We start from the raw sequence: 23,163 nt of genomic DNA, 5'->3' as shown, positions 1-23,163 counted from the left end.
CCCCAACTTTTAAGACTTCCACCTGAGAGACGGGCCCCCATAACATCTAGCTCTTGAAAGCCAGTGGGGTTTGGGTCCAAGAGACCCACAAGGCTGTAGTGAACTAAGATAGTTCTTAATGGGCTCTCATGGACTTACCATGGATATACCCCCAGGGCCCAGTACAGAGGCAGCAGACTAAAATGCCCAGTCTTTTCATTAAAGAAGCCTATTAGCTTATTTTAAAAGCCTTGGCCTGAGGGGGCAGGCTTCTAATTTAGTACACATCTAGATGCCAACTGTAATCCTCTCCAGAGACCAGGGAGGCTAGTGGGCACCATACCATCTTCATGCTCTCCTTCTGCCTCACTAGCAGGTATCTTCTGGAAAGGAGCTTATACACACGTCTGGCACCCCAGCTTTTGCAGCTACTGCCCAGGGGACACACCTCTTGATTGCCTGGCTCTGCTGGCCAACAAGGTTTATGTTCCTGGGTCCCATAGGACTCTAATAAACAGAGTAGCAGATCTTAAGCTATGCCACCAGGGCACAGGGCAGAGGCAGCAGACTGAAATGCCCAGTCTGTAAGTGAAAGAGGCCTATTTATAGATCTTAACTGCAGCCTGAGGGTCAGGCTTATAATTTAACAACATCTAGGGGCCAACTGCAATCCTCTCCAGAGATGGGGGAGGCCAGTGGGTGCCATCTCTGCACTCTCCCTTTGCCCTGCCATGGGTCACCAGTGTTTCTATGAATGGAGGTTGTGCAAACATCTGGTGCTCCAGCTTTTGTGGCTGCTGCTCAGAGGACACATCCCTTGATATCTGGCTCTGGTGAGCAGCACAGCTTGTGTTCATGGGTTCAACGGCATGGTAGCAAACAAAGAAATAGTTCTTAACCTGCTATCCCCCTAGGGCTCAGTGCAGAGGGAGCAGACAGAATGCCCATCTCTCAGTCTTCTCCTGAAAGAGGTATACGGGCATATTTTAAAAGTTACTGCCTGAGTGTCCAGCTTCCAATCAGCCTGCATCTAGGTGCTGAGATCCTTCTCTTTGGGACACTGACAGGTCTTGGTATACCCTCAACTACTGGGAGCCACTAAGAACAAAGTAGGCTGGACATTCACAAAGGTTTGAGAGACAACCAAGAGCCATGGCAGGGTTGAATAATAAGGTTCATCTCTTACATGAGGCCACTCCTTCAAGACTGGCTATTGTATCTAATGCATAGAAACCAACAGAGAGAGTCAAGAAAAATGAAGAAAGAGGAATATATTCCAAGTGAAAGAATTAGATAAAACCCCAGGAAAAGACCTTAATGAAATTAAGATAAGTAATTTTTACTTGATAAAGAGCTCAAATAATGTCATAAAGATGCTCACAGAGGTCAGGGAAACAATACATGAACAAAGTGAGAATTTCAACAAAAAGAAAATATAAGAAAGTACTAAACAGAAATCACAGAGGTGAAGGATACAATAACTGAGCTAAAAAATTCAATAAAGGGGTTCAAGAGCAGACTAGGTGAAGTGAAAGGATCAGTGAACTAGAAGACAGTGTATTGGAATTCATTCAATCAGACCAGCTAAAAGAAAAAAGAATAAGAGTGAATAGAGTTTAAAGGACTTATGGGACAACATCACGCAGATCAATATTCACATTTATAGGGGTGTCAGAAGAAGAGAGAGAGAAAGGGGCAGAAAGCTTATTTGAAGAAATAATGGCTGAAAACTTCCCTAACCTGGGGAAAGAAACAGACTACCTGGAAATAAATCCAGGAATCCCAGAGAGTTCCAAAAAAGAAGAATCCAAAGAGACATTATAACTAAATTGTCAAAAGTTAAAGGAGAAAATCTTAAAAGGAGCAAGAGAAAAACAACTTGTTATGTACAAGGGAACCCCCATAAGACTATCAGCAAATTTTTAGGTAGAAACTTGGCAGGCCAGAAGAGGGTGGCACAATATATTCAATGTGCTGAAAGAAAAAAAAACAACAACCTGACAACCAGGAATAATCTACCTGGAAAAGCTGTCCTTCAGAATTTAAGGAGAAATAAAGTTTTCCAGATAAGCAAAAGTTGAAGGAGCTCATCACCACTAGACCAGCCTTACAACAAATGTTAAAGGGACTTCCTTAAGGTGAAACAAAAGGGTGCTAATTGGTAACAGGAAAAAATATGAAAATATAAATCTCACAGGCAAAAGTAAATGTATAGTTAAATTCAGAATAATCTAATGTTGTCATGGTGGTGGGTCAATCACTTATAGATGTAGCGTGAAGATTAAAAGACAAAGTAAAGTAACTATAGTAAAAGTAGTAAAATACACTATATTTTAGTAGTAAAAATAACTATAACTACCATAATTTGTTAATGGATACACAAGATAAAAAAATGTAAATTGTGACATCTTTTAAAATGTGTGGCAGGGAGAGTAAAAATGTAAAGCTTTAAAAGGCATTCAAACAAGCTGTTATCAGCTTAAAATAGACTGTTACATTTAAATATAAGCCTCATGGTGATCACAGAGCAAAAACCCATAACAGACACAGAAAAGATAAAGAAAAAGGAGTCTAAGCACAGCATTACCAAAAATCATCAAATCACAAAGGAAGCAAGAGAAGAAGAAAGAAACAGAAGAATTACAAAATAGCTAGAAATCAATGAACAAAATGGCAGTAAGTCCATACCTATCAACAATAACTTTAAATGTAAATGAACTAAATTTTCCAATCAAAAAACAAAGAGTGACTGAATGGATAAGAAATGAGGCCAAGCTATGTTGTCTACAAGAGATTCACTTCAGATGTAATAGCACATAGACTAAAAGTGAAGGGATGGAAAGATATTCCATGTAAATGGAACCAAAGAAAGCTGGGAGAGTTATACAAGACAAAATAGACTTTAAGACAAGACTCTAACAAGAGACAAAGAAGGGCATTATATAATGATAAAGGGGTTAGTCCAACAAGATGATATAATATTTACAAATATTTATGCATCCAACACAGATGCACCTAAACATATAAAACAAATATTAGTAGACGTAAAGGGAGAAAAAGACAGTAATACAATGAAGCAATGGACTTAAGTGACATGTTAGAGCAGATGGACTTAACAGACATTTACAGAACACTCCACCGAAAATCAGCAGAATACACACTCTGCTCAGGTGTACATGGAATATTCTCCAGAATAGATCATAGGTTAGGCCACAAAATAAGTATTAACAAAATTAAGAAAACTGAAATCATATCAAGCATCTTTTCTGTGCACAATGGTATGAAACTAGAATCAATTATAGTAAGGAAACAGGAAAATTCACAAATATGTGGAGAGTAAACAACATGCTACTGAACAACCAATGGGTCAAAGAAGAACTCAAAAGAGAAATGAAAAAATATCTTGAGACAAATAAAAAATAGAAATACAATATACCAAAACTTATGGAATGCTGCAAAAGCAGTTCTGGAGGGGAATTCATAGCAATAAGTGCCTGTATCAGGAAATAGGAAAGTTCTCAAGTAAACAACCTAACTTTACACTTCAAGGAACCAGAGAAAAAAGAACAAACTAGGACCAAAATTAGTACAAGGAGGGCAATAACAAAGATCAGAGCAGAGATAAATGAAATAGAGGCTAAAAAGATAATAGAAAAGATCAATGAAACTAAAAGCTGATATTTTTAAAAAACTATAAACAGACAAACCTTTAGCAAGACCCACCAAGAAAAAAAGAACTGAAAAAATTTAGACATCAAAGAGGAGACATTACAACTGATACCACAGAAAGACAAAGGATCGTGATATTATGATGAACATCGTACACTAACAAATTGGACAACCTAGAAGAAATAGATGAATTCCAAGGAATATACAACTTGTCATGGCTGAATCATGAAGAAATAGAAAATCTGAACAGACCAATTACTAGTAAGGAGATTGAATCAGTTATCAAAACCTCCCAAAAAACAAAATTATAGAAACAGATAGCTTCCCTGGTGAATTCTGCCAAATATTAAAGAAGAAATAACACTAAACACCTTTTCAAACTAGTCCAAAACACAGAAAAAAGGAACACTCCCAAACTCCTTTTATGAGGCCAGCATTACCCTGGTATAACCAGACAAGGACACTCCAAGAAAAGAAAATTACAGGCTAATATCCTTGACGAACATAGATACAAAAATTCTCAACAAAATATTACCAAACTGAATTCAACAATACATTAAAAGGATCATATACCATGTGGGAGTTATTCCAGGGATGAATGGATGGTTCAACATCTGCAAATAAATCAATATGATATACCCGTAACAAAATGAAGGATAAAAATCATATGATCATCTCAATACATGCAGAAAAAGCATTTCACAAAATTCAACATCCATTCATGATTAAAAAAACCTCTCAACAATTAGGTATAGAGGGAACATAACTCAACATAATAAAGGCCATATAATTAGCCCATGGGTAACATCATATTGAAGGGTTAAAAGCTGAAAGCGGTTCCTCAAAGATGAGGAAGATAAGGATGCCCACTCTTGCTAATTTTATTCAACACAGTATTGGAAGTCCTAAGCAGAGCAATTAGGCAATAAAGAGAAATAAAAGGCATCCAAATCGGAAAAGAAGAAGTAAAATGATCACTATTTGCAGATGACATGGTATTACATAGAGAAAATTGTAAAGACTCTGCCAAAAATCTTTTAGAACTAATAAACGAATTCAGTAAAGTTGCAGGATACAAAATCAATATAAAAAAATCTATTGCTTTTCTAGGCAAGAATAACCAACTATCAGAAAGAGAAATTAAGAAAATGATCCCATTTACAATTGCATCAAAAAGAATAAAATAACTAGGAATAAGTTTCACCAAGGAGGTGAAAAATCTGTACACTGAAAACTATAAGATATTGATGGAAAAAAATTGAAGAAAATACAAATAAATGGAAAGATATTCCATGTTCATGTGTTGGAAGAATTAATATTGTTACGTCCATACTACCCAAAGCAAACTACAGATTCAATACAATCCCTATCAAACTTCCAATGGCATTTTTCTCAGAAATAGAACAATCATAAAATTTGTAGGGAACCACAAAAGACCTCAAATAGCCAAAACAATCTTGAGAAAGAAGAACAAAGCTGGGGGAATCACTCTCCCTGATTTCAAACTGGAGTAGAAAGGGAGAGTAATCAAAACAGTGTATTGGAATAAAAACAGACACATAGATCAACAGAACAGAACAGAGACCCAGAAATAAACCCACACATACATGGTCAATTAATTTATGACAAAGGAGTCAAAAATACACAATGGGGAAAGAACAGTCTCTTCAATAAATGGTGTTGGGAAAACTGGACAACCACATGCCAAAGAATGAAACTGGACCACTATCTTACACCATATACAAAAATCAACTCAAAATCGAGTAAAGACTTGAATGTTAGACTTGAAATCATAAAATTTCTAGAAGAAAACATAGGGACAAGCTCCTTGACATTGGTCTTGACAATAATGTTTTGGATTTGACACCAAAAACACAGGCAACAAAAGCAAAAGTAAACAAGTGGGACTATATCAAACTAAAAAGCTTCTGCACAGTAAAGTAAACCATCAACAAAATGAAAAGACAACCTAGATAACAGGAGAAAATATTCACAATGTTCACTGATTGTGAAAATTCGCTGATAAGAGGTTAATATCCAAAATATATAAAGAACTCATACAACTCAATAGGAAAAAATGAAACAACCTGATTAAAAAATGGACAGATGAAGTGAACAGACATTTCTCCAAAGAAGTCATACAAATGGCCAATTGTATGAAATTGGTAAATGAAATTGGTAAATGAAAAGATGCTCAACATCATTAATCATCAGGGAAATACAAATCAAAACCACAGTGAGATATCACTGCACACCTGTTAGAACGGCTATTATCAAAAGAGACCACAAATTAACAAGTGTTGGTGAGGATGTGGAGAAAAGGGTGCATTCGCTAGTGGAATGTAAATTCGTGCAGCCACTATGGAAAACAGTATGCAGGTTCCTGAAAAATTAAAAATATAACTACTATATGATCCAGCAATTCCACTCCTAGGTATTTATATGAAGGAAATAAAATCACTATCTTGAAAAGATATCTGCACCACTATGTTCACTGCAGCGTTATTTACAATAGCCTAGATGTGGAAACAAGCTAAGTGTCCATCGATGGATGAATGGATAAAATATGGTGTGTGTGTGTGTGTGTGTGTGTGTGTATATATATATATATATATATATATATATATATATATATATACACACACACACACACACACACACAACAGAATATTATTCATCCATAAAAAAGGAAATCCTGCCATTTGTGGCAACATGTATGAACCTTGAGGGCATTATGCTAAGTGAAGTAAGTCAGAGAAAGACAAATACTATATAACCTCACTAATATGTGGAATCTAAAAGAAAACTGAACTCATAAATACAGAGACTAGATTGGTGGTTGCCAGAGGTGGGGGGTGCGGGTGAGCGAAATGGGTGAAGGGGGCCAAAAGGTACACACTTGCAGTTATAAGATAAACTAGTCTTGGGGATGTGATGTACAACAAGGTGATGACAGTTTACAATACTGTACTGTATATTTCAATGTTGCTAAGAGAGTAAATCTCTAAAGTTATTCATCACAAGAAAAAAAATCTGTAACTCTTGTGATGGGTGTTAATTACACCTGTCATTTCACATGTGTGTGTGTGTGTATATATATATGTACACACACATATATATCACATCATTATTTTGTAGACATAAAACTAATAAAATGTTATATGTCAAGTATATTGCAATAAAAATTAAACAACAAAAAACTCTATTAGAGAGACAGAGCAGAGCCCCCAGTTTGATCTCTTTTTTGCCTCACCTGATAAGGCAGAGTAGGCGTGTGTTCTGCTGTGGTAATGCCTCTCTGGAGAGCTAGCTGGAGAAAGGGGATCAAGGGAACAAGAGGAGGAGACCTAGAGGAACGTGGTGTGAGAGGAGATCCTACACAAAGTTTTGATGATGCTGGAGCAAAGCAATCACTTCTACAAATTTCAGACCCAGGCTCATAAATTATTTCCTGAAACAAATTATTGGCTCAATGAGAACATCTTAAAGGTAAAAAGTATATACTTCTAGAGCATTTAATGCAATGAACCTAACAGTCCTGAAAGTTCTTAGAAAGTAAAGAAGCACAATAGGATATAAACAAATATTTCATATGAACAGCAAATCATCCAAACTGGTGTGGAAAGAACAAAGGAACAGCTTTGATTCCTTTTAGGAGGTACTAGGAGCACGCATTAAATTCTAAGTAACTCACATCTGTGCACATGTCTGGCCAGTCTTCTCTAGCCAATCAAACCACTGAGTACAGAAGGATGAGTCCTCCAATAACTTTTCTGACTTCTTATCATGTCTTATGTTTATACAGGTGGAGGGGCAATTTCCAGACTTTTTGATTATTGGACCCTTTTGAGATGTGCTAGTGAACACTGCTTATATCAAGTTTGCTTTAGATCATAGTATCAGTCAATTCCAGGTACCCAATTTGTGAGGAAGTTGAGTGTAGCAGTACGATCTGAATTTATTTCCCATTTCTGCCACTAGCTGAGTGACCTTGAGTGTCAAACTCTGTGAATCCAGGTTCAAGAATAATCTCTAAGATTGAGTCTACAAAACACTGGAGGTGGGAGGAGGTGGAAGCCTGGGAGGAAGAGAGATTAGATAATCAGGGTAATTATTATGGTTTTAGGGCATAGCATCTTCAAGACCATATGTGAGAAGCAAGCTTCAAGCTTGCAGGTAATTGTAAGCAGTGTTTTTATATTGTTAAATATACAATAGTTGTCATTTTAATGAAACAGGTTTTTCATTTTCTTGATCTAAGAACTAAAATATGCATTCTGATCTTCTTTTTTCTCTCTTCACCATCTAGTTCTCAATTTCAGAGATGAGTAACATAAAGAACTCTCTGACTCCTTGGGCTAAACATTTATTTTCCTGCTCAGTAAGTTATTTGCAGTTTAGGGCTTTCTCCTAATGCCTCCAAGTATGGCACATTCTCTGTGCTTTCTGAGAGAAAAAGGGTGTACGCAGAATGCCTTTCTCCCATCCCTGGGACCCTAGCACAGGAAGCCTATAGTTATCAGTGTTCTGACAAAGTTCTTGCTCCCTCTGTCATCCCCAAAGGCCAGCATCCAATGTGAGATTTTGGTCACTACTGCCATCTAGTGGTAGAGACAAGGAAACTACTGTCTGTAAGTCTTTCTTAACCCAGATTCCATGAGATCCCAGCCGAGATGGGCTGGTAGCATTGCTCACCTTTAAGTAAGGCTGGAGAGTTTCAATAGTAGTGATTATAACATTTATTACAGTATTGATTTCACTCAAGAAAGAAATTTTGGTAATACTTTATACTGGTATTTTAAAAATTATTTGAAATTCATAAAAATAGAAAAAAAACAGTGAAATAAAATATTTAATACAATTCAAATAATAACATAAACATGCAAAACGTCAAGTAAACCAAGTTCGTAAAAAAACATTAAACCTGCATTGTCATTTTCATATAAATCACTGTGGCCCCAGCTGTGCTGCCTCCTTGCTGTAGACCTTACCACCTGGCAGCCTGCATGGTGGGGCTTCCTTCTGAGTGAGGCTTTCAGGGCACCACTTTTAGGTGGCTCCTACACCCTGGCCAGTAACTCAGAGTTGCTGCCGTTTTAATTTCTCTCCTGCCCAGTGTGGGAAGAGACTGCTCTTCTGCGGGGAGTAATCTGCCCACTTCAGAGGGCTTCTCTTGCCAGATTCAGGCTCAGTCTCTATTTTGAGAGGATGAAAAAGAAGGGGAAGGAAGAAGACTGGCAGAAAGCAAATGGAAGTCGGGGTGTAAGGATTAGAGAGAGGATTTCGGAGAAAGTCAAGAAGGGAGAGTAACACTGCTGACCAGTGTTTGAAATAACAGTGGCATCAACATGGTACTGCAATCTCCCTGTACCCCAGTGATGATTCTGTCACATAACTCCCAACTTTTGATTTTTTCCCCTCCTCCTGAGGAGGCTATTTACAATAGTCTCTTTAAGCTATGCTAGGAAGAGTCCACCACAAGCTGTGTTACTGCTTCATCAGCTGGACCGTAGAGCCACTCTGACGTTTTAGGAGTCGTCAGCTTGATTCCCAGAGAGCCTTCCTGAGCACTGCCTGAGCCTTGAGGGTAGGGTTAAGGGCCATCCACAGCCTCCTGCTCACCTGCTGTACTTCTGAGAATCCTGTGGCCCACTGTCCCCTCGCTTTCAGAGGCCACTTCACCAGGGAAGGGGGCTGGTGGGGAGATGCAGGATCAGGTTGGCAAAGAGGCCAGGGGCCAGAGCATGGAAATTAATGTTTCTGTAGGTGCTTATCCACAGTAGACAGGCTCTCCATGAGTCCATTTGCAACAACAGCAGAGGAAGGGTTGCCCAGAATGCCCATCGATGAGGAGCACTAAAATCTAACCGGAAACGTGAGGCAGTGAGGACACCTGCATCTACTGAAACTCTTCTCAGGGAGGATGTCCCATGCAATGGAGGAAAACCCGGATGGGCTGTGGAGGGACGGGGTGAGATCCTCAGGAGAAGTCTCAAGTATATTCTCAAACTCTTCCCTAAGGAGAGGGGGAAGGCCTGGTTAACTGGAACCTCTGGTCTTGGTGGGTCAGGTATAAAAGTCTGGGGACAGAGCTGGGTTGCCTAAGACGCAGAGGAGAGGCAGCATACTCTTCCCTAAGTCCTTTCTCCACGCAACCATCAGTCTCCCTCTAAAAATGCATGATAAAAAAGAATATAAATACTGGCCTGTCTGGGGCACCGCATGTCTCGGTGAAACTCTGTATAAGGCAGACATCAGCCAAGACAACCTTCCGAACAGCAATGCCCCCAGGCGTAACTAGTCCTTAGGATCTTACAGACAGGGACATTAGTGGGGAAGCCTTTGCACCTGCGGCCGCCTTGCTCCAGAGATGGTGGCTGTGGCGGCCTCACTCTCGGGACTAAACTAAGAACTGCTTATGGAAAAGAAGCTGGGTGACCTTGGGTAAGTTCTATACTCTTTCCCACCTTTGTGTTTTACCTAATTCACTCATTCATTCAACATTTATTCGTGTCTGTTGTGGAATAAATACTGTGCTGGGCGCTAGAAACAGAAAGGAATGAGGCAAGGTGCAGAGAAGACTGTGGCAGACACATGGGTTGCATATTCAAATCCACCTTCCTCTACTTCTTCCTTGACAGAACCCTCATTTTGTTTGAGATGGTAACGTGCCCGGATGAATACTTGTCTTCAGAACCTCCTCTGTAACTAGTGCTGGACATTAAAATGTAAACCCAAGTCCAATGACGGGGTTTCTAGGAAACTATCACTTCCCGATTAAAACGTGACAGGTGTAGCTGGCAACATCCCTTACCTTTTCCCTGCCTTGAGCTAGGAGGTGACAGGTGGGGCCTTAGTGGTCGTTTGGCCACCATAAAGGAAAAGACCGAAAGAATTACAGAGATAATGGCTGAACACTGTCAGGGCCAATGAACAATTTACAACTGCTTACCTCAGACCTTGCTATGTAAGAAAAGTTAACTACCATTTGTTTAAGCTATTCTTAGTTAATATTATACCTCTTTGAGCCAAACGTATTCCTACTTGATCCAGAGACAAATGTGTAACAGAGGAGTGTTGTGGATCTGTAGAGGCAGAGATAACTAGGAAGGAACAGTCAGAAGGCAGGGCAAGAATCAGGGAGGGTGGAGCTACAGAATCCAAGGGAGGAGACAGCTAGGTATAGGAGGGTGGTTAACAGCAAGAAATGCAGGAAAGATGTCAAGCGAGAAGATGGCTTTGACAATGAAGAGGCCCCTGGTGATTTTTGACACAGCAGTGTCCATGGAATGGTGGTGGAGAAACAGAGGATGCAAAAGGGTGAAGTGACTGGGAAGTGAAGGAAGGGGACAGTAATTTACACCAGGGGTCTCTGCCCTGCCACCTGGTTTTGTAAATAATGTAATCGGAACCCAGTCACACCCATGCATTTTAGTACTATCCATGGTTGCTTTTGGTGCTACAATGGCCGATGACTAGTTGAGATACAGACTGTACAGCCCACAGAGCCAAAAATATTTACCATGTGGTCCTTTAAAGAAATCATTTGCTGACCCCTGATTTAGACCATTTTTCTACGTGCTTGGCTATGCAAAGCAACAAATGGCCAAGCAGCCAGAAGGAGACATAAGGTTGAAAGTTTTGTTTTTGTTTTTAATTTTAAAGAGATGGGGAAGACCCTCTAGGGCAGTTGCCGGTGCAGAGGGAGGAAGTGAGGCACTGGAGAGAGGGGGCTTACCTGTCACAGAAGAGCTACTGGGGCAGAGTGAGAGCACAATGTGAGGGGTTCCACAGTGAAAGGATGCTGTAGGCTGCTCTCTCCCACCAGGGGTGTTTAGAATAAATTCATACCAGGGGCATGTGAGTGACACATTTGCAAGAAGGTTCAGAACCCACTCTCTTCTCTGCAGACTGTAGAAAAAGTGAGGCTAAAAAGAGAGGGGATATTCTGCCAAATTGTTCGGTCTCTTGGGCCATAGTTTCACCACCAGTAAATTGAATTTTTATCTGGGGATTGAAAAGTCTAACCAATCAAGAATTGTACAGCACTCCGCAACTATGAAATGTCACTGAAATGTTTAATAACAGAACACTCCTGACCCCAGGATGCTGTGAGGATTAAGAGGCAGATGCTTTCATAGTGATGAAAACCTCCGTGTAGACATTACGTCTTACTAACTACCATCATTACAAAAGGCAGGTAGCAGGCACAGTGAACATGAATCATGTAAGGGCACAAAACCAGGCAGTTTGAAACTGCCTTTTATTAAAATAAAAAGAGGTTGTTCATTTTTTTTCTCTAACCTTAGGAGACTGCAGCAGGTATATAGTCATTTAGGTTTTAGTTTCAACCTTTTCTTCTGCATTTGCAGCAAAGAATCACGAAATATTGGAAGTGGATGAGTCCTTCAATAACACTAATGTCAAGGGCTCCAATCAAGATGGCAGAGTAGAAGGATGTGGAACTCACCTCCTCCCACAAATACATCAAAAATGCATCTACAAATGGAACAATTCTCACAGAACACCTACTGAACACTAACAGAAGACCTCAAACCCCTTAAAGGACATGAAAGATCCCCATGTAACCGGGTAGAACGAAAGAAAGAAAAAAAAGAAAAGACAAAAGGAAGCAGGATGGGACCTGTGCCAGGGGGCAGCGGGGAGAGAGGATAAAGAGGAAAGGTTCCTGCACCCTGGGAAGCCACTTCACCAGTGCGGAGATCAGCTGGGACAGAAGGGGAGCTTCAGAGGCTCAGAGGAGAACACAACAACCAGCTTGTAGCAGGCAGAACTGAGAGAGACTTGCACAGACAGTCCACGCCACTGCCCTGTATGCCCCAGCCTGGGACACATCTGCTGGTATGGGTGGGGCTGGGTGCTGGAACTCAGGGTTTAGAGAACAGACCAGGGGAAAGGACTGCTGTTGGCTGCGTGGAGACAGCCTGAAGGGGGTGGAGTGTGGCATAGCTGGAACCGGGGTGTTCGTGGAAAAAGCTTGGGCCTGCCACAGAAGTGAAGTGCCATTGTTAAGTGGTGCATGAAGGGAGGGGCGGGGCTGCCATTACAGCCTCCTTCTCCATGTGCCGGCCCCGCCTACGCGGGCTCTGTGAGAGCATGCCCCAGCTGCTGCCTGGGGGCTCCTGCCTCCGAGGGCTCTCGTGTCCCAGCTGCCACCTCGGGGGCACTGGGAGCAGATGCCAGCGGGTTGCCCACTTACAGAGGTGGGGCTGAAACAATAGCTGAGCCCCAGGGGCCATGCAACTTAGGAAGTAGGGTTGAAATCTCACCCCAAGGTTGTGCGAGCCACAGATTTACACCTCCGCCACTGGCTCTGTAAATTTAGTGCCTGCAGGACATCCGAGTAGACAGCAGGTGTGCCTACAGCTGGGATGGCTCTGGCTTAGCAGCTGTGGGCTTTGTGGGCACGTGCATGGGGGGGCTGGGCTGGGCCAGGGTCTGAGCTGCCTCCATAGCTCCCACAGCGGGTCCAAATGTGTGACTAATGAGGTCCTGGGACCTGACTTTGGTGGATCTGCACTGGTGGCCTTGTGAAAACAAAGTCTGAGGGACACCAAGGTTGAGACGGGATTCCCAGGGTTGAGACAGCATTCCCAAGGTTGAGACGGGCCGAAGGCAGTGCCAACAGCAGTGTACTTTGTGAGCCCACACAACAGGTGACAGGTGATACAACAAAGCACACTCACTGGCGAACAGCTCTGGCAGAGGAACAATTAGTGGCTCCTCTCCCAATGGGAGCGCTCCAATCCCATCTATCTTGTGCTGCAGCTCATAAATGCAGCTCAGAAACGGATCTGGGGGCTTCTACTCCAACAACTAGGGAACAGACCCAGCCCCTGACAGGGCAGTGACAACCACAGAGCAAAGAGGAGGCCCCATTCAATATCCAGTGCAGGATCTGGTCACCATAACACCAGTCACTCCTCCTATCAAGGGGATAATGGCCAGCACACACTGAGGAAAGAGGCGGCAGACATCCACACTAAGAACAGCCCTCGCACCAAAAAATATTATGCCCACACAGGCTATACAGGGATACTCCCACATAAAAATAGCCCTCCAAGACCACAGTAGATAATTGTTTCTCCTAATAAACTCATAGAGCAAGAGAAATATAAGTAAAATGAAGCAGAAGAACCACTCCCAATTAAAAGATCAAGAGAATTCCCCTGAAAGAACAAACAATGAAACAGACCTCTTCAGTCTAATAGACACTGAGTTCAAAAAGGAGATAATAAAAATACTGAAGGAATTAAGAAGGACTATTGATAGAAATGCAGATTACTATAAAAAGGAACTACTGTAGAAACTATAAGGAGGAGCCAAGAAAAATTAGAAAATTAATTCGCCAAGATGAAAGCTGAGCTAAAGGTAATGAATAGCAGAATGAATAATGTGGAAGAATGAATAAGTGATTTGGAAGATAGAATAATGGAAATCACCCAATTAGAACAGCAGACAGAAAACTAAATGAAAAAAAATGAAAGCAATATAAGACACCTATGGGATAATATAAAGCATGCCAATCTACAAATAATAGGGATCCCAGAGAAGAAGAAAGAGAAAAGGGGATTGAAAATGTATTTGAAGAATTATGGCTGAAAACTTCCCAAGCCTAAAGAAGGAAACAGATATCCAGGTAAAGGAAGCACAGACGGTCCCACAAAAGGTAAACGCAAACAGACCTACACCAAGACATATTATAATAAAAATGACAAAAGTTAAAGATAGAGAGGATTCTAAAGGCAGCAAGAGGAAAACAAAAAGTTAATTGCAAGGGAACCCCCATAAGGCTATCAGCTGATTTCTCTACAGAAAGGTTGCAGGCCAGAAGGGAGTAGCAAGATATATTCAAAGTCCTGAACAGGAAAAAACTGCAACCTAGGATGCTCTACCCAGCAAGATTATCATTTAGAATAGTAGGAGAGATAAAGACAAGCAAAAGTAAAAGAATACAGCAATGCTAAACCTACCCTAAAGGAAATATTGAAAGGTCTTCTCTAAATAGAAAAGAAGTAAGAATCTACAGGAAAGAGTAAATCACTTAAATAACCCAGTACACTGATTTAAACAAAAAATCAAAAAACTTCTGTGGAAGTGATGATAACCACAATGAACAGCAAAAGAATTAAAATGAAGATGTAAAAGAGGATCAAAATCATAAAATGTGGGGGAGAAGAGTAATAAAATGTAGATTTTTTTTTTTTTCCTAGAATGTGTTTGAGCCTATATGACTGCCAGTCTAAGGCAGATAGAGGGACTTCCCTGGTGGTGCAGTGGTTAAGAATCCACCTGCCAATGCAGGGGACATGGTTTTGATCCCTGGTCCAGGAAGATCCCACATACCATAGAGCAACTAAGCCCACTTGTCACAACTACTGAGCCTGCGAGCCACAACTACTGAGCCCACATGCCTAGAGCTCGTGCTCCACAACAAGAGAAACCACCACAATGAGAAGCCTGCGCACCTCAACGAAGAGTACCCCCCCTCGCCACAACTAGAGAAAGCCCGTGTGCAGCAACGAAGACCCAATGCAGCCAAAATAAATGAATAAATAATTAATTAAAATAGATTAAAAAAAAATAAGGCAAGTAGATATAGGAAGTGGTTAACATACTTGAAAACAGGGTAATCACAAAGCAAAAACATGCAATGGATTAAAAAAAACCAAAAAAAAAGAGAACATGAGTATAATACAAAAGAAATTCATGAAACCACACACAAAAGGAAAAACAAAAAGAAAGGGACAAAGAAGAAATATAAAAGCAACGGGAAAATAAAGTTTAAAATGGCAATAAATACGTATCTATCAATAATTACCTTAAATGTCAATGGACTAAATGCTCCAGTCAAAAGACACAGAGTGGTATATTGGATTAAAAAAACAAGAGCCTACATTATTCTGCCTACAAGAGACCCACTTTAGGACAAAGGACACACAAAAATTGAAGTGAGGGGGTAGAAAAAGATATTTCATGCAAACAAATGACAAGAAAGCAGGGTTGCACTACTCACATCAGACAAAATAGACTTTAGAACAAAGGCTATAAGGAAAGATAAAGAAGGACAGTATATAATTATAAAAGGATCAATACAAGGAGAGGATATTATACTTGTCAACATATATACACCCAATATAGGAGCACCCAAATACATAAAAAATTACTAACAGACATAAAGCAAGAAATTGATGGGAATACACTCACATCGATGGACAGACCTTTGAGACAGAAAATCAACAAGGTAACAGAGATCTTAAATGATACAATAGCACAGTTAGACTTAATTGATATTTTCAGGACATTACATCCAAAAAAAGCAGAATACACATTCTTTTCAAGTGCACAAGGAACATTCTCTAGGATTGACCACACACTAGGGCACAAAACAAGCCTCAACAAATTTAAGAGTATAGAAACTATTTCAAGCATCTTTTCTGACCACAACAGCATGAAACTAGAAATCAATACAGAAAAAGAAATGAGAAAAAAAAAACAATTACATGGAGACTAAACAACATGCTATTTAAAAACCAATGGGTCAATGATTAATTTAAAGAAGAAATTAAAAAATACCTTGAGGCAAATGACAATGAAAACACAACTATACAAAATCTATGGGACGCAGCAAAAGCAGTTCTTAGAGTGAATTTCATAGCAACACAGGCCTTTAAGAAACAAGAAAAGTCTCAAATAAACAACCTAACCCACACCTAAAAGAATTAGAAAAAGAAGAACAAAACAAAACCTAAAGTCAGCAGAAGGAAGGAGCTAATAAAGTTCAGAGAGGAAATAAATAGAGATTAAAAAACAATAGGAAAAAAACTCAATAAAAACCAAGAGCTGGTTCTCTGAAAGGGCAAACAAAATTGACATATCTCTGGCCAGGCTCACCAAGAAGAAAAGAGAGAAGACTCAAATAAACAAAATAAGAAATGAAAGAGGCGAAATCACAACTGATACCTCAAAAATACAAAAAACTATAAGCGAACAATTATATATCAATTATATGAACAATTATACGTCAACAAATTCGACAACCTAGAAGAAATGGACAACTGTCTAGAAACATACAGCCCACCAAAACTGAATCAAGAAGAAATAGATAACTTGAACAGACCGATGATTAGAAGTGAAATAGAATCTGTAATTAAAAAAAAAAAACCTCCCTACAAAAGTCCAGGGCCAGATGGCTTCACAGGCAAATTCTACCAAACATACAAGGAAGAACTTATACTGATCCTTCTCAAATTCTTCCAAAAGATTGAAGAGGCAGGAACACTCCCGAAGACATTCTAGGACGTCACCATGACCCTGATATCAAAACCAGACAAAGACACTACAAAAAAAGAAAATTACAGGCCAATATCTTTGATGAATATAGATGCAAAAATTATCAACAAAATATTAGCAAACCCAATCCAACAACACATAAAAAAGATCATACACCACAACCAAGTTGGATTCATCCCAGGGTCGCAAGGATGGTTCCAGCAAACACAGATCAATCAATGTGATTTGCGTGTGTTGAACCACATGATACACCACATAACAAATGACAAAAACCACATGATCATCTCAATAGGTGAAGAAAAAGCATTTGATAAAATCCAACATCCATTTATGATAAAAACTCATACCAAAGTGGGTAGAGAACATATTTCAACATAATAGAGTAAGTCCCCGACATACAAACCTTCAAGTTGCGAACTTTCAAAGATGCAAACATGCATTTGCATGTCCAATCACATAAATTAGTTCTATTTGAGGAGGCACTGTTAGTTTTTGAGGCAAGGGACCCGAACACAGAATGGTACACGAAGGCTGCAGCAGCCATTCAGAATGCAATCCAGTGCTACTGGGCCATCTATGACGAGAAAAAAAGAGGTACTATCCAGACATCACTGGATCATTTTTTCAAGAAGGTGGATAGAATTGAATCCAGCAAAAAGCCAGAACCTATGCCATCAACATCAGGTGTGAGTGAATTTGCAGCTTGCCCTCATCTCCTATTGCTGATGATCCTTCAGCTCTACCATCTCCCACCTCCTTTTCCTCCTCCAGTCAGTAACTCTTCTTGCCTGTTCACTCGATGCCAGCCCCGTATGCCAGCTGTTGTACTGTACTACTTTACTTTTCAAGGTACTGTAAGATTAAAAATGTTTTATTTTTTGTGTTTGTTTTTTATGTATGTATTATTTGTGTGAAAAGTATTATAAACCTGTTATAGTACAGTACTATATAGCTGATTGTGTTAGTTGGGTACCTAGGCTAACTTTGTTGAACTTATGAACAAATCGGACTTATGAATTCGCTCTTGGAATGGAACTCGTTCATATGTAGGGGACTTACTGTAAAAGCTATTTACGACAAACCCACAGCCAATATAATACTCAATGGTGAAAAGCCGAAAGCTTTCCTGCTAAATTCTGGAATGAGACAAGGATGCTGACTCTCACCACTTCTCTTCAACATAGTATTGGAAGTCCTAGCCACAGCAATCAGACAAGAAAAAGAAATAAAAGGTATTCAGATTGGTAGGGAAGAGGTAAAAGTGTCATTATATGCAGATGACACGATACTATATATAGAAAACCCTAAAGGCTCCACATAAAAACTACTGGAACTGATAAACGAATTCAGCAAGGTAGCAGGATACAAGAATAACATACAGGAATCAGTTGCATTTCTGTACACTAACAATGAAATACCAGAAAGGGAATGTAAACAGTCCCTTTTAAAATTGCATCCAAAAAAAAAAAAAAAAGGAATAAACCTCACCAAGGAGGTGAAAAACTTATATGCTGAGAACTACAAAACACTAGTAAAGGAAATTGAAGATGATTCAAAGAAATGGAAAGATATCCCATGCTCTTGGATTAGAAGAATTAATATTAATACCACCCAAAGCAATCTACAGATTCAATGTGATCCCCATCAAATTACCAATGACATTTTTCACAGAACTGGAACAAATAATCCTAAAATTTATATGGAACCATAAAAGACCCATAATTGCCAAAGCAATCCTAAGGAAAAAGTACAAAGCAGGAGGCATAACCCTCCCAGACTTCAGACAATACTACAAAGCTATAGCAATCAAAACAGCATGGGACTGGCACAAAAACAGACATATGGATCAATGGAACAGAATAGAGAGCCCAGAGATAAACCCACACACCTATAGACAATTAATCTTAAACAAAAGAGGCAAGAATATATAATGGGGTAAAGACAGTCTCTTCAGCAAGTGGTGTTGGAAAAGTGGGACAGCCAGCCACATGTAAATCAATGATTTTAGAACATACCCTCACACCATACATAAAAATAAACTCAAAATGGCTTAAAGACTTAAAAATATAAGACATGACACCACAAAACTCCTAGAAGAGAATATAGGCAAAACATTCTCTGATATAAATCGTACCAATGTTTTCTTAGGTCAGTCTCCCAAAACAATAGAAATAAAAGCAAAAATAAATAAATGGAACCTAATCAAACTTAAAAGCTTTTGCACAGCAAAGGAAACCATAAACAGAATGAAAAGGCAACCTATGGACTGCGAGAAAATATTTGCAAATAATGTGACTGACAGGCCTTAATTTCCAAAATATACAAACAGCTCATACAACTCAAAAACAAAAAAACAAACAACCCAATCGAAAAACGGCCAGAAGACCTAAATAGACATTTCTCCAAAGAAGACATACAGATGGCCAATAGGCACATGAAAAGCTGCTCAACATCACTAATTATTAGAGAAATGCAAATCAAAACTACAATGAGGTACCACCTCACACTGGTCAGAATGGCCATCATCAAAAAGTCTCCAGGGCTTCCCTGGTGGTGCAGTGGTTAAGAATCCGCCTGTCAATGCAGGGGACAGGGGTTCAAGCCCTGTTCTGGGAAGATCCCACATGCCGCGGAGCAACTAAGCCCGTGCGCCACAACTACTGAGCCTGTGCTCTAGAGCCCGTGAGCCACAACTACTGAGCCTGCGTGCCACAACTACTGAAGCCCACGCGCCTAGAGCCCGTGCTCCACAACAAGACAAACCATCTCAATGAGAAGCCCGCGCACCGCAACGCAGAGTAGCCCCCACTCGCCACAACTAGAGAAAGCCAGCGTGCAGCGACAAAGACCCAATGCAGCCAAAAATTAAAAAAAAAAAAAAGTCTACAAATAATAAATGTTGGAGAGGGGGTGGAGAAAAGAGAACCCTCTTACACTGCTGGTGGGAATGTAAATTGGTGCAGCCATTATGGAAAACAGTATGCAGGTTCCTCAAAAAATTAAAAATTGAGTTGCCATATGATCCAGCAATCCCACTTCTGGGCATATACCCAGAAAAAAATATAATTCAAAAAATACATGCACCCGTATGTTTATAGCAGCACTACTTACAATAGCCAAGACATGGAAACAACCTAAATGTCCATTGACAGATGAATGGATAAAGAAGATGTGGTGTGTATGTGTGTCTATATATATATATATAGAGAGAGAGAGAGAGAGAGAGAGACACACACACACACATACATACACACAATGGAATATTACTTGGCCATAAATAATGAAATAATGTCATTTGCAGCAATGTGGATGGACCTAGAGATTATCATATCAGTCAGAAAAAGAAAGACAAATACCATATGGTAGCACTTATACGTGGAATCTAAAATATGATACAAATGAACATATCTATGAAACAGAAACAGCCTCACAGACATAGAGAACAGATTGCCAAGGGGGGAGGCAAGGGGGGAGAGAAGGACTGGGAGTTTGGGATTAGCAGATGCAAACTAGTGGATAAACAACAAGGTCCTACTGTACAGCACAGGGAGCTATATTCAATATCCTGTTATAAACCATAATGGAAAAGAATATGAAAAAAGAATACATATGTATAACTGAGTCACTTTGCTGTAGAGCAGAAATTAACACAACATTGTAAATCAACTATACTTCAATAAAATTCAAAAAGAATAACACTAATGTCAAACCACTTATTTTATGGATGATGAACAGGGGACACAGAGAAGTTATGATATTTAGCCAAGGGCCTGAGCTGGCACAAGACTCCTACTCTAGGCTGTTTTCCTCACATCAGTGCCTCCATAGCCTTACTATTATCTTATCTCAATGGGCTTCCCAGAGGGCAGGGCAGAGGCAGTGGGCCTCTTCTTGGAAGGAAAAAATATTATCTGGCTATATAGATGCAGCTGTAGACAGCAGATTTACCACATGATGGCTGTGCTCTGGCTGGGCCGTCTCCAAGGACACAGTTCTCAAGGGTCAGTCCCCTAGAGAAGAGCCTTACCAGCGCCTTGGGACCCTCCTGCTCCTCTGGTACAGGTACTTCTGGGAGCAGGCACGAGTCAGAGGAGCCCTGCCTAGCTTGTTCCTGGGGAAATGTGCTCTTCAGTTAACCCTCGGGTGAAGAAGTGGGGTGGGTAAGTTTCAGACCAAAACTTCTGCTCTCCATTGCTTAAGCGACAAAACGGCACATAGTATATTGCCTCTAGTTTGAATGTAAAAAAAAAAATCATACAAAAACATGTTCTTAAGGTTTATGGGGTTATGAGCCCCTTTCAGAATCTGAAGATCTTTCCACAGAAAAATGTACACACTTCATAAATTAACACATATTTCAAGGAGTCCATGGACCACTTTCCATTCATGGGCTCTTAGGGGGCTTCCTGGACCACTACCCATTACCCACCCTCCACCCACAGCTAAAATTACACTAACAGTGGTTACCTCCTAAGTGGTAAGATCCTAGAGGACTTTTCATTTTTAAAAATCATTTTTTGTATTTTTCAAGTTTTCTATGGTCACCATTTTTTTTTGTTTAGTATAATCAGAAAAAGTGTTATATAAAAACATAAAAGTACCCATCCAAAACTCCTATCGTCTGTGTTCATATGTTAGCTTTCAAGCACCTCATAGCCCTTCATAAAGCTCAGACATGCCAACTGCTCAAGTGAATTTTTACGTTACTGATCCTAATACTGTTTGTACTGATACTTCAGATATGGCATATTTTACTGTACTTAGGTCTGAGATATCCAAATCTATGTATCTTATTATTGTAGGTGCTTTCACAAAACTTCCCCCAACTGAATATGTCTGAAGAAAATGTTCCATTGGCTATCTCAGTTAGTTAAAAATCTCTTTCTCTCGTGCGTGCCCTTTAATTCTTTCAGACTGCTGATGACTATTTACTCAGCTCTACAACTGTATTCTCCTCAATGTCAGTCTAAGCTAAATGGGAACCCAAAAAAGTTGTCTTGTCCAGGAGGCAGATTAGATCCCAATGACACCGGATGTAGACTCTAGCCCTGAAAAGCAGACATGGAAGGCATATTTCCAATGAATAAGCTACAATATCATAAGTAAAACTGGAACAAATGGTTGAAGTCATCTTAGAGAATTCTGGGGAATATCTGGTATAAGACACAGGAAGAATATGCCTCAGAAATTATCTCAATAAATAAGTGACATAATATGACACAGCCTTAATGGTGTTCCACCCCAGACAATGCATTCCTGTCCTCTCATTCTCCCATCCAGGTCTATGACTGGGTTTCTAAGCCAGGAGTCTCCTCTTCAACAGACAGAAACACCTCAGAATCTTATTCTTAAAAAGAGTCCCGAGGCAGTTCTCCCTAAAGGGCTGACTTAAGCCTGTTAAGGATCAGGAGGGATGTAATCAACAGTGTCAACAGGCCAGGCTGGCATAGCCACAGCTGCACCAGGACTGATCAGCCAGTAAGAGTTTAACAGATAGACGTTGCTCTGGAATTCCATTTTCTCTTATGCGCCGTGAGTGAAAATGGGAGTGGGAGTTGAGTGAGCCCATGATAAATGTTGAGGTGCTGCTGAGCCGAGGTCATGAAGAGAAACCTTGATTACCAGTTACTGAGATTCCAGTGAAGCTGCTACTGGATCAGCCCTGGGAGAGTGAGCACTGTTGGCAGGGACTGAACATGTCCACATACCTGTGGGCTGCTTGGGTGGCTAGGGCAAGGCTGCCACAGTGTTGCCCTCTATAGGAGGGGCAGTCTGCCAGAGCAGAAAGCGCATGTGCTTAGAGGCAGACAACTGAGTTCACATTCAGGCTCTGCCACTTGGTAGCTATGTGGCCCAGGACAAATTCTTTGACCTCTCTGACCCTCAGCTCCTTCATCTGTAACACAGAGATATCAATGCCTATCTTGCAGGATTATTTTGAGGGTTAAATGAAATAACTTATCTGATATGTGTTAGCAGCACTCACTAAATGGCAAGGTAACTTCTTGCTCCCTAGTCAAATCCACTTGCTGCTACTCAGCCACAGTGATTTTCCAAAGCAGAAATCTGACTTCTCTACTTAAAACATTTCAGTGGCTCCCCTTTTCTCCCAAGATAAAGAACAAAATCCTGATGATCTACGAAGCCCTGCATGTCCTGGTCCTTGTCAACCTCTCTCCCTTGTTCTCCTGTGCTCTAGCC

At 40.2% G+C, this 23,163-nt stretch overlaps 1 protein-coding gene across 4 annotated transcripts in view; it reads right to left on the bottom strand.

Annotated features, from left to right (window-relative positions):
* Window positions 1–23,163, bottom strand: part of TPGS2 (tubulin polyglutamylase complex subunit 2) — a 60,604-nt gene that overhangs the window by 19,782 nt on the left and 17,659 nt on the right. The window lies entirely within an intron of this gene.

The sequence above is a fragment of the Eubalaena glacialis genome, chromosome 15 (assembly GCF_028564815.1).
Source record: "Eubalaena glacialis isolate mEubGla1 chromosome 15, mEubGla1.1.hap2.+ XY, whole genome shotgun sequence".
Classification (NCBI taxonomy): Eukaryota; Metazoa; Chordata; class Mammalia; order Artiodactyla; family Balaenidae; genus Eubalaena; species Eubalaena glacialis.
This window is presented reverse-complemented; position numbering and strand designations above follow the sequence as displayed.